The following is a 10,414-nucleotide window of genomic DNA, read 5'->3' on the forward strand; positions in this document are numbered from 1 at the left end:
ACGACCTGAGTGGGGAGGGTGCAGGCAGACCCTGGGGATGCCGGGACACCCCAGCTCACAGGCACTTGCAGACCACTGCAGGGATCGCACCAGGTTCTCACAAGCAACACAACTGTCCCGCGTGGACATGGGCAAAGAAGGAATGATGGAGGCATGCCACGCAGTGTGTCTTACGACAAGTCGTAGTGGGATAGGATAGAAGGAAGAAGTGTTAACTTTAGCAACACTTCTCGAAAGGCAGCCAAACTCTGAGATGCTTGAGGCAGCAAGAGGAACGGATTCCTTCAGGGTGCAGCGGTCAGCAAAGAGATGCTCATTTCTTCTTTTTTTAAAATTAATTAATTAATTAATTAGAACATTTATTCATTTTTAAGACGAAGAGAGAGAGCACATAAGGGAGAAGAGCAGAGAGACAGAGATGCAGAATCTGAAGCAGGCTCCTGACTCCGAGCTGTCAGCACAGAGCCCGACGCGGGGCCCGACCCCACGAACTGTGAGATCGTGCCCTGAGCCGAAGCCGGATGCCCAACCTACAGAGCCACCCAGGCGTCCCAAGAGATGCCCATTTCTAACAAGTAAGTCCAGGGGCCATAACATCTTCCAGTTGTGGATTGTTGCCATGGCTTTGCAGTGAGGCAGAGAGAGTTTGCTTCAAATCTGGAGGATGATGCTGTGTGCTGAAGGTCAGCTTGGGCCTTGTCTCACGTATGACTTGTTGAGCGAGCAAGGCAGACCACTCCACTTTAGCCCAACAGCAGATGACTCCCAGGAGGAGAAAACGGATGACTGACGGCAAGAGCTACATCTTGCAACCACTCTTTCCTGGCCAGCTCCACCTCTAGTCGTTCTTAAATTTTATAGTTAATAGTACCCCAGGGAGACTTCAAGCTGCTCCGTTCCTCACGTAGCAAGGAACTTTGGCACCTGGCATGTTTGTGTTAAGTAAGCAAACGAACAAAACCCCAGGCGATTTGTGACTGTAAGTTAGCTGCAGATGGTGTGAGAGCCAAGTCAAGGTCATAGCAAGTTGCCCCAGTGATTTGAATCATAAAGTCAATCAACATTTGTCGGGCTCCTACTTTCTCTAAGGTTGGGCCCTGAGGAAGCTGCAGATGAGCGGGCCCATCTCCTCCTTCACAGAGTCTGTCATGGAGTGAGGAGGCTAACGAGTAAACCAGTGGAGCACAAGGGCATAGGAAATGCACCAACGCCATCATGGTAACGTGGAGAAGGGGAAGATTACATTTTACCAGAAGGATCAAGATTTTAAAAGAAGAAAAGGATTCTGATGAATTCTTGATCTCGGCCTCAGCGCATCTGCCAACAGCCATAGATATAACAGTCACCTCCTTGCCCCTCTCCTGGAGGTGTGTGAGGTTCCTGGACCCTACAAGACTCTATGGTCCGGGACCTTTATGCCTCTGGCTTGCACAATTGACAGAAGGCAGGATTCAGGGGAGAGTAAGCTGCTGCTCAGCTCTATTCATCCCTCAGGAGTCTCATTCTCAAGGTGCAGAGGCCCTAGGAATTGGAGACCTATCCTATGGGGCTCTTGGAATCCCAACCCAGATACTGGAGAATAATGTCCAGGAAAAGGTGTGATAGTGCTGACTGAAAGAGAATGGAGGAAATTGGGAAGTATATATACCTAGGCCTAGACACTCTCTCTGCTTGATATGATATGGTTACATTTTTTCCTGTTTTGAGAATAAGTGGAAGACAGATGCCGACTTTATAAATATAACAAGAGAAGAGCACCACGATTTGTATACCAGTGTCGATTCAGTGAGCGAATCCACTCAGCTTCTGAAACTACAAACTGGGATACTGTATGTGTGTGGGTGTGCATATGTGTGTGTGTGTTCCTGGATTCCCTCACACTTTAGTTGTAGTGTCCTCCTTTATAGAATGGGTATATTCCCAACCGCATAGGTTCGTGAGGATTAAATAGCCTTTTTTTGTGAGACCCCCTTATTAACAGTAATATCGACACTACTCACAAAGTCTGAGACACCCTGACGTTGGCTACTGTTATTAAGTATACTGGAAAATAAGATAACCCTTTCCAGAGAAACTCAAAACCGTCCCAAAGCGCAGCGTGATCCTGCCTCTTATCACATCAGCGTTGTCTGTCAGTCAATTAGTGTGTAGTGACAGTGGGGCTGAGTTTCAAAAAGATACAGTTGAATGAGGACCTTATTATTTGCCCTCCTTTCTTCTGTCTCAAAGGGCTCTCAGTGTAAGGAGTTTTAGGCAGATGTATTACCAGTGTGTCTTAAATCGATGGTTGAAAATGTTAACATAGTTACAAAGTGCTTTGAAGAAAAAAAAATTCGGTCCATTTTCAGTGTGAAAGTGACATTGGTACTGTATAAGAAACACTCTAGGCAGACAATGGTTTAATCCCTGAAGTATTGGGTGTATATCCTAAAACCTTCAAGTGTCTGGAGAAGTGGTGGTTTCCTTCTTGAAATGGACCATATCCTGCTCTGCGTGCCAGAAATCTGACTGTGTAATTAGGAGACATCTCCTTCCCTGACTGTGAGAATTCAGCCTGTGCTGGGTTTCCATGGATAAACAAGCAGCCCCTGGATTCTCACCAGGCGGGAGCCAGCGGCTGAAGGAAATGTTCCTTCCTTGGAGAGAGCACATCTTTTTTGAGAAGTGAAATACTTTTTAGCCAAACAACAACAACAACAACAACAAAAACCCAAACCTGTTGCTCCAAAGTTTTCATTGGAGTAATACATTGCTCCAATACATTGGAGCAATACTGAATACTGACTCAGTATTCAGTTAGAATTTCTGTGGCAAATGCTGGTGTGGAAGAGACACTCAGTGTCAGGGGAAATCGCAGACTGATGAATACAACAGATGATGCATGGAGGCAATATTAAATAAATATTGAACTTTAAGAAATACCGTGTGATAGTCAAGTGTGTAGGAATGAAATAATAGGAGATCTGGGGTTTGCTTTAGAATAACCCAGCTGACTGCGGGAGGGGACATGGGGTACAGAATGAACAGAATTGGCCATGTGTTGATAATTATTGAAACTAGGTGATAGGGCCATGGGGGTTCATTATATTATTTTCTCTAGTTTTATAAACAATTGAAAATCTCCATATGAAAAGCTAACAAAGGGCGCCTGGGTGGCTCAATCGGTTAAGCAAGCATTCTACTTTGGCTCAGGTCATTATCTCACAGTTGGTGAGTCTGAAATGACTCTCTGCTGTCAGCATGGAGCCTGCTTCAGATCCTCTGTCCCCGCCCCTCTGCCCTTCCCCTGCTCATGCTCTCTCTCTGTCTCTCTCAAAAATAAGTAAATAAAACTTAAGGAAAAAAAAAAAGCCCTGGGGGCACCTGGGTGGCTTAGTTGGTTGAGCATCTGACTACAACTCAGGTCATGATCTCCCTGGTTTGTGAGTTCGAGCCCCACATCAGCCTGTCAGCACAGAGCACACTTCCGATCATCTCAAAATAAATGTCTCAAAATCCGATCATCTCAAAAATAAATATTTTAAAAAAAAAGAAAAAAAAAGCCCCAAAGGTGTGGCTTTCTTGTTTGAATGAAAGATGTTTTTAAAAATTAATAATTCATAGATGTTGCATACTGAAATATACAATATAGCTAACATTACATTTTTGGTGTTATGTTAGGCATTTGTATAATATTACATATATACCTATAACTTCATATATATTATGTACATATAAAATAATATAATTTATAGATATACACATATACTTTTTTATGTACATATATTATTTAATATGTACATATATTAAGTACCCACACATACATACATAGTGTATCAATTAATGCAATTCCTGTTAACAACTCCATGTGTGAGTTCTATGTAAATTACCTGCATTTGCAGATGAGGCAGTGGGATATGGAGATTAGTTCACAAGGTCAATAAGTAGGATTCCAACCCATTTTGATTCTGGAACCCATGCTCCTTCTTAAACACAGCCCACTATTGCTGTTAGTATCCATGCTATTCTGTACTATCACATTGTTATCAACAACTTTCCTTACCACAGTTTATTTTTATTTTTATTTTTGGATGTATAAATCTTATAAATTGTGATAAATTATAATTTATTTATTTTTTGATTTACATCCAAGTTAGCATACAGTGCAGCAATGATTTCAGGAGTCGATTCCTTAATGCCTCTTACCCATTTAGCCCACCCCCCTCCCACAACCCCTCCCGTAACCCTCAGTTTGTTCTCCATATTTATGAGTCTCTTCTGTTTTGTCCCCCTCCCTGTTTTTATATTATTTTTGTTTCTCTTCCCTTAGGTTCATCTGTTTTGTCTCTTAAAGTCCTCATATGAGTGAAGTCATATGATTTTTGTCTTTCTCTAATTTCACTTAGCATAATACCCTCCAGTTCCATCCATGTAGTTGCAAATGGCAAGATTTCCTTCTTTTTGATTGCCGAGTAATACTCCATTCAATATATATACCACATCTTTATCCATTCATCCGTTGATGGACATTTGGGCTCTTTCCATACTTTGGCTATTGTCGATAGTGCTGCTATAAACTTTGGGGTGCATGTGTCCCTTCAAAACAGTACACCTGTATCCCGTGGATAAATGCCTAGTAGTGCAATTGCTGGGCCGTAGGGTAGCTCTATTTTTTAGTTTTTTGAGGAACCTCCATACTGTTTTCCGGAGTGGCTGCACCAGTTTGCATTCCCACCAGCAGTGCAAAAGAGATCCTCTTTCCCCACATCCTCGCCAACATCTGTTGTTGTTAATGTTAGCCATTCTGACAGGTGTGAGGTGGTATCTCATTGTGGTTTTGATTTGTATTTCCCTGATGATGAGTGATGTTGAGCATTTTTTCATGTGTCGGTTGGCCATCTGGATGTCTTCTTTGGAGAAGTGTCTATTCCTTGTCTTTTGCCCATTTCTTCATTGGATTATTTGTTTTTTTGGGTGTTGAGTTTGATAAGTTCTTTGTAGATTTTGGATACTAACCCTTTATCTGATATGTTGTTTGCAAATATCTTCTCCCTTTCTGTTGGTTGCCTTTTAGTTTTGCTGATTGTTTCCTTCGCTGTGCAGAAGCTTTTTAATTTGATGAGGCCCCAGTAGTTCATTTTTGCTTTTGTTTCCCTTGCCTCCGGAGATGTGTTGAGTAAGATGTTGCTGCAGGCAAGATCAAAGAGGTTTTTGCCTGCTTTCTCCTCGAGGATTTTGATGGCTTCCTGTCTTACATTGAGGTCTTTCATCCATTTTGAGTTTATTTTTGTGTATGGTGTAAGAAAGTGGTCCAGGTTCATTCTTCTGCATGTCACTGTCCAGTTTTCCCAGCATCACTTGCTGAAGAGGCTGTCTTTATTCCATTGGATATTCTTTCCTGCTTTGTCAAAGATTAGTTGGCCATATATTTGTGGGTCCATTTCTGGGTTCTGTATTCTGTTCCATTGATCTGAGTGTCTGTTCTTGTGTCAGTACCATACTGTCTTGATGATTACAGCTTTGTGGTATAGCTTGAAGTCTGGGATTGTGAGGCCTCCAGCTTTGGTTTTCTTTTTCAAGATTGCTTTGGCTCTTTGGGGTCTTTTTGGTTCCACACAAATTTTAGGATTGTTTGTTCTAGCTCTGTGAAGAATGCTGGTGTTATTTTGACAGGAGATGCTATTTTTTATTTTTAAATTGATGTGAGTGGTAGATAGGGTGGGAAGATTTTTTTTTTTTTTTTTTAATATAAGACTGTTCAGGAATTCTGCTGGAACTGCCTGTCCCCCTTGGCTCCAGGCACAGAGCTGGTGTGAGCCAGGAGTGAGGTCGGGCGACTTGGCTCAGAGACGTCCTTAGTCCTAGGTTCCCTGAACCACCTGCAACAAAGGAGCGGCGCGCTGGCAGCCGAGTGCGCCACCTGGTGACCAGAAGCCCCTCAACAGGCTTCTCCAGGGCGCTGGGAGCCTATGGGGTGGGGTGCGAGGCCCCGAGCGGGCGGACCTGGCACTGCAGCGCATAGGGCCCCCTCCTGCCCTCCGGTGGGGACGAAGCAGAGGTGTGTCCGAGTCCTTGCGTGACAAGCCCAGGGCAGATGGACCCCTGCCTGATGCGTCTTGTCGGGCGGTGGGAGGGCGAGCTGTCCGGGCCAGGGGAGACTCAGGATTCCCTCCAGGGGCCTGCCTTCGCAGCCCCAGCCAGGGCTAGAACCTGTCCCACCTTCGAGAAAGTGGGAATTAAGTTGAGAACAGGGTGCTTTTGCCTAAGAGTTCTTTTTAACATTTCCAAGTACTTAAAATTCATGTATTTATGTACACAGACATAAGTATATTTCTGTGTATCCTTGCCTCTTACCAGAAAGGGCATTAAAGTTGGAATGGTGTCACAGACTGTTTTTTCCTCCCAACAGTCACCTTAGGTTTGTGAAGAACAAAATGCTGGCCCTGGGGAGCCAAGGCAGAGTAAACAGTCCTGTCCAGAAGGCATGGAAGGGCATCTGGCCACGGCCTTGAGGACCCCGGGCACAAGTTCTGAGACACCCTGAGGCCTGCAGACAAGCCCTTCCTCCTGGAGCTGGAGGAAGATGGCTCAGCTCTAGAGCCAGAAGAGTACTTGAGGGCCCGGCAGAGGACACAGTGCTCGGTAAGGTGCAGCCCCCATTCCCGCAGGGACCCAGGCCCCGACTGTCCCTCTCTCCGCCAAGAACCTCAGGGAGGACCGTGTAACCCACTACCTGCCCAAGGTGGATCTGCAGGACTTCCTTGGCCACTTGAACCTGAAGGCAGTTCTCTATGGCATGTGCTCTCTTTCCTGCAGTCCGTGCTGTTCCGGGGCTGAGCACTTCCTGACGGGAGCTCTTTGCCAGATCCCTTCAGTATGCAGGGCACAGGACATGAGCTGTGTGGGAGCCATTTCCTATGCTGGCAGCTCCTGTACCAGCAGAGCCAAGGGAAAAGCAATCGATGAGGGAAGGGGGGTGATGTCCACACTTAGACTCCGACTGTAATGGAAGGCTGTGACCCCTGGGTACCAGTGCAGTGTTGACATGGTGACAGAAGTGAGAGAACCTACAGATTAATGGTAGAGTAGGGGTTCCTTAGTCATCCTTCCTCTTGGACTTCTCTTCCTGATACCAAACTTTGAAGGATGTAGGGTTAGCTTTTTTTTTTTAGGAAAAAGTTGTTCCTCATAGCCCATGAGTTCAAGAGGAGCCAATAGAGAAAGTGGTTCAAAAGGCAAATGCAATGTTGGCTTACATTAGTAAGCAGCACCAGGCTGTGGGCTGTAGGCATCCTGCTGGAGTGCACTTAACTCCTTGTTGACTGTTGGCTGTTACTCTGTTGGAAGGAGATAGAGATGGCTAGATCTCAGCCAGCCCTCATGGCTGGGCAAGCCTCAAGCACTCCTTTCCCCTGGGACTAGATCTAGGCCCAAGGCCGGTGAGAAGCCTCTCTAGGCCCCTTTATCTGGCCTTTTTCCTTGGTTGATGAGAAGGCCCGGCTAGAGGGACCGCAGCCCTTCTGGGCCTGGAGTATACCTGTAGGCGAACCATTCTGTATCTGCTTTGCCTGGCTTCCCCTGGATCCTGTTAGCAAAGGCACCTTCCCTTCCCACACAGGAGGCAAACCCTGGTCCTTTCGACAAGACCAGAGGCGTGTGCTTGCAGGAGATAGAGATGCTAACAAGGAGAGTGGAAGAAGCCAGAAGAATGTTTGCTTGATTCCGTACCCTTTTCCAAGTAGTAGCTTCCTTCTCTTCTAGGCAGATTAAAGGAGCCTTGAGCTTCCCCTTGTGGCTAAAGTGTGCTATGACTCTGGTCAAACCATCTCTGAAAGGATGCATTGTAGGCATTATAGCTAATGGGGTTGGGGGAGGGGGAGCATCATAGAGACAGGCCTGGGAACCAAGAGAGGATTGGAGGAACTAAGGATGTTTGGTTTAGAATAAAGATGATCTGCAAGGACCAATCTCTGTTTAAATATTTAGAATATGGAAGAGAAGGTATTTATTCTGTGGAGGATAAGAGGGCAAAATTGGGATCAAGGAGCAAGTTAGTAGGAAGCAGATTTTGGCCTCAGTATTCAAACTATCCCGCCCCCCCCCCCCCCCCCCCCCATCACGGAGATATTCAAGCAGGTGCTGCTGACCACGTGGAGGTGCTCTGGGAAGGAACATCCTGGCTGCAAAGTTGCCCATTCCCACCATCCCTTGTCACAGGCTTTCCGGAGCAGCCTTATTTTCAATATTCACCTGTGATGATACACAGTGACATGTCCCCAGAAACTCCAATATGTCCACATTCACTCCACACCCTCTTGAAGACATCTTGCCCTTGGAAATCGAATGAGGATGTTCTATCCTGACTTGTGGTTCATAAACCATGGGCCAGGTGTTAGAGTTTCCTCCAGCTCTGAAGGTCTGTACCTCCACATTTATCACAGGCGATGAAGTAAACACTTTAGATCACCTGGGGACATCGTGGCAGAATGGGAGCCAGAACCAAGGATCTGACTCCTCTTTGGACGTGAGTTGAGACTCTTACAAGTTCTGCCTCGAAGAGGGCTGGCTTCCCATGGTAAGATAAAAGAATCCTCTCTTGGTTTGGAATCAGCTTTCCCAGTTTTGCTCCACCCACTCCATTCCGCAGGTCTCCCCTCCCACCCCCTCCTCCCTTTCACACATCTCCATAGTGACGGTTTTCATCTCTCATTCGGGATGCCCCTGGTACAGTGTGAGATGAGGCACAGCTCGCTTCAGGGTTGAGCTGGTGTTTTTCCGGAGACGAACTGTCATCTGTGTGTGTATCCGCCTCTGGCAGGGACAGACCCTGGTGTAATCTAACCTCCCTGCTCTGGTTGTATATCTGGAGAGTCTGCTATTGCCTTAGAGTCTGTGAGTCCTTGAGGGCAAGGGACAAGGACTCATTACTCTAAATCTCCAGGAAGCTAATAAGGTGTTACCCGCTGTGGACATTTGATAGATGGTTGGCATTTACTTCTCTTCTTCTCAAGATTCCATCATCCAGGGAGATAGTTTCACCTGTCGCTTCCCTTCCAAGCTCAGCTTTGGGAGATAAGGCTTCAGAAGGGAAGTGTGTCTTCCCACATATGGCTCTGTTTTAAACTTAATGTGTTTATTTGAGTACCTAGATACCATGGTGATCGGTGCTGTAGGAAGAGAGAGAAAGAGCAGGGAGGCGGAACAGAGAGAGGGAGCAGCCCAAACACCAGGGGGCTGGAAGCAATGTTTTGTGACACCGCTGTTTATTTTGAGCCGGCGGTATTATTTATCACGTCCTCCGTGCACACATCTCTCCCCTGGGAGCGTACACGCTGCTTGTTTCTTAGGCACTTATGTTCTCTGGGCCTCGAGAGGAGGAGACACATTGCCTTTGGCATGTAAAGGTACACATCACTGTCACCGCTTCTGACGTTTGTATGTCATTGTACCCTGTTCGGTGCACGTTCATGCACCCTACTTCCCTCCTGTAAGCCTGTGTCAGGCCAGATTGGATTCACCCTATTTTTTGATGAATTTGAGATTCAGAGACTAACTTGTCCAAAGGCACTCGACAAATGAGTGCTCAGAGCTAAAGGCCACCTGTTTCCTAGAGCAAAGCCCCTTATGCTATGATCGGGCTGTGCAGCGGTGGGAATTCATGGCAGGTGGGACAGACCTGGTGCATTTGGGGCAGGGTCCAGGCTGGAGTGAGCTGCGTGGAGTGTGGTCCAAGTCACAGAGAAACAGCTAGAGATTCTGCATGGAGCCCACAAAAAAAATGGGGCATTGGCTGCGGAAGGAATTTTGCTGATTTTATGTCTTGAGACAAAAGAAAGTGTAAAGTGTAAATGCACCCTGTGTCCAGACTGACAGCCATTGCAAAGAGCTCCCTGCAGCACAAGTGAACTTTGGTGTTTGCGCTTATCTGCCTGGACTAACCCAAACCTGGTCCCGAGACTGGTGCATGGCTGCTGGCATCCTTCCTCAAGGCGGACTAAGATGAATGAGACCCAAGATAGAATCCTGGGGGTGGGGGTGGGGGGTGGGCATGCACCAGCCTCATTTCTATGGCCCCTTCATACGTGTCTAAATGGTGCTACTACAAGTCCCATAACTTTTTGTCACAGGCCTTTATCTCTGCTGGGCTCACCACCCAGTGCCCTCTGCTCCCGCCCTCCCACCTGGCCAGTAGTTTCTTTTTTTTCTTTTTTAATTTTTATTTATTTATTTTGAGAGAGAAAGAGAGAGAGAGAGAGAGAGAGAGAGAGAGAGAGAGCAAGTGGGGGAGGGGCAGAGAGAGACTCCCAAGCAGGCTCCGTGCTGTCAGCACAGAGCCTGAGGCGGGGCTCGAACTCACAAACTGTGAGATCATGACCGGAGCTGAAGTTGGATGCTTAACCGACTGAGCCACCCAGGCACCCTGTGACCAGTAGTT

The 10,414-nt window shown here is 46.5% G+C and overlaps 1 long non-coding RNA gene across 1 annotated transcript; it reads left to right on the forward strand.

The window, feature by feature from the left end:
* Positions 1–437: 437 nt before the first annotated feature.
* LOC125162522 (uncharacterized) lies at positions 438–8,619 on the forward strand. Its single transcript, XR_007151070.1, has 3 exons — positions 438–575; positions 6,389–6,621; positions 8,421–8,619. It is a non-coding gene; the product is annotated as an uncharacterized LOC125162522 (long non-coding RNA).
* The last annotated feature ends 1,795 nt before the right edge of the window (positions 8,620–10,414 follow it).

Source organism: Prionailurus viverrinus, chromosome A3, assembly GCF_022837055.1.
Source record: "Prionailurus viverrinus isolate Anna chromosome A3, UM_Priviv_1.0, whole genome shotgun sequence".
NCBI lineage: Eukaryota > Metazoa > Chordata > Mammalia > Carnivora > Felidae > Prionailurus > Prionailurus viverrinus.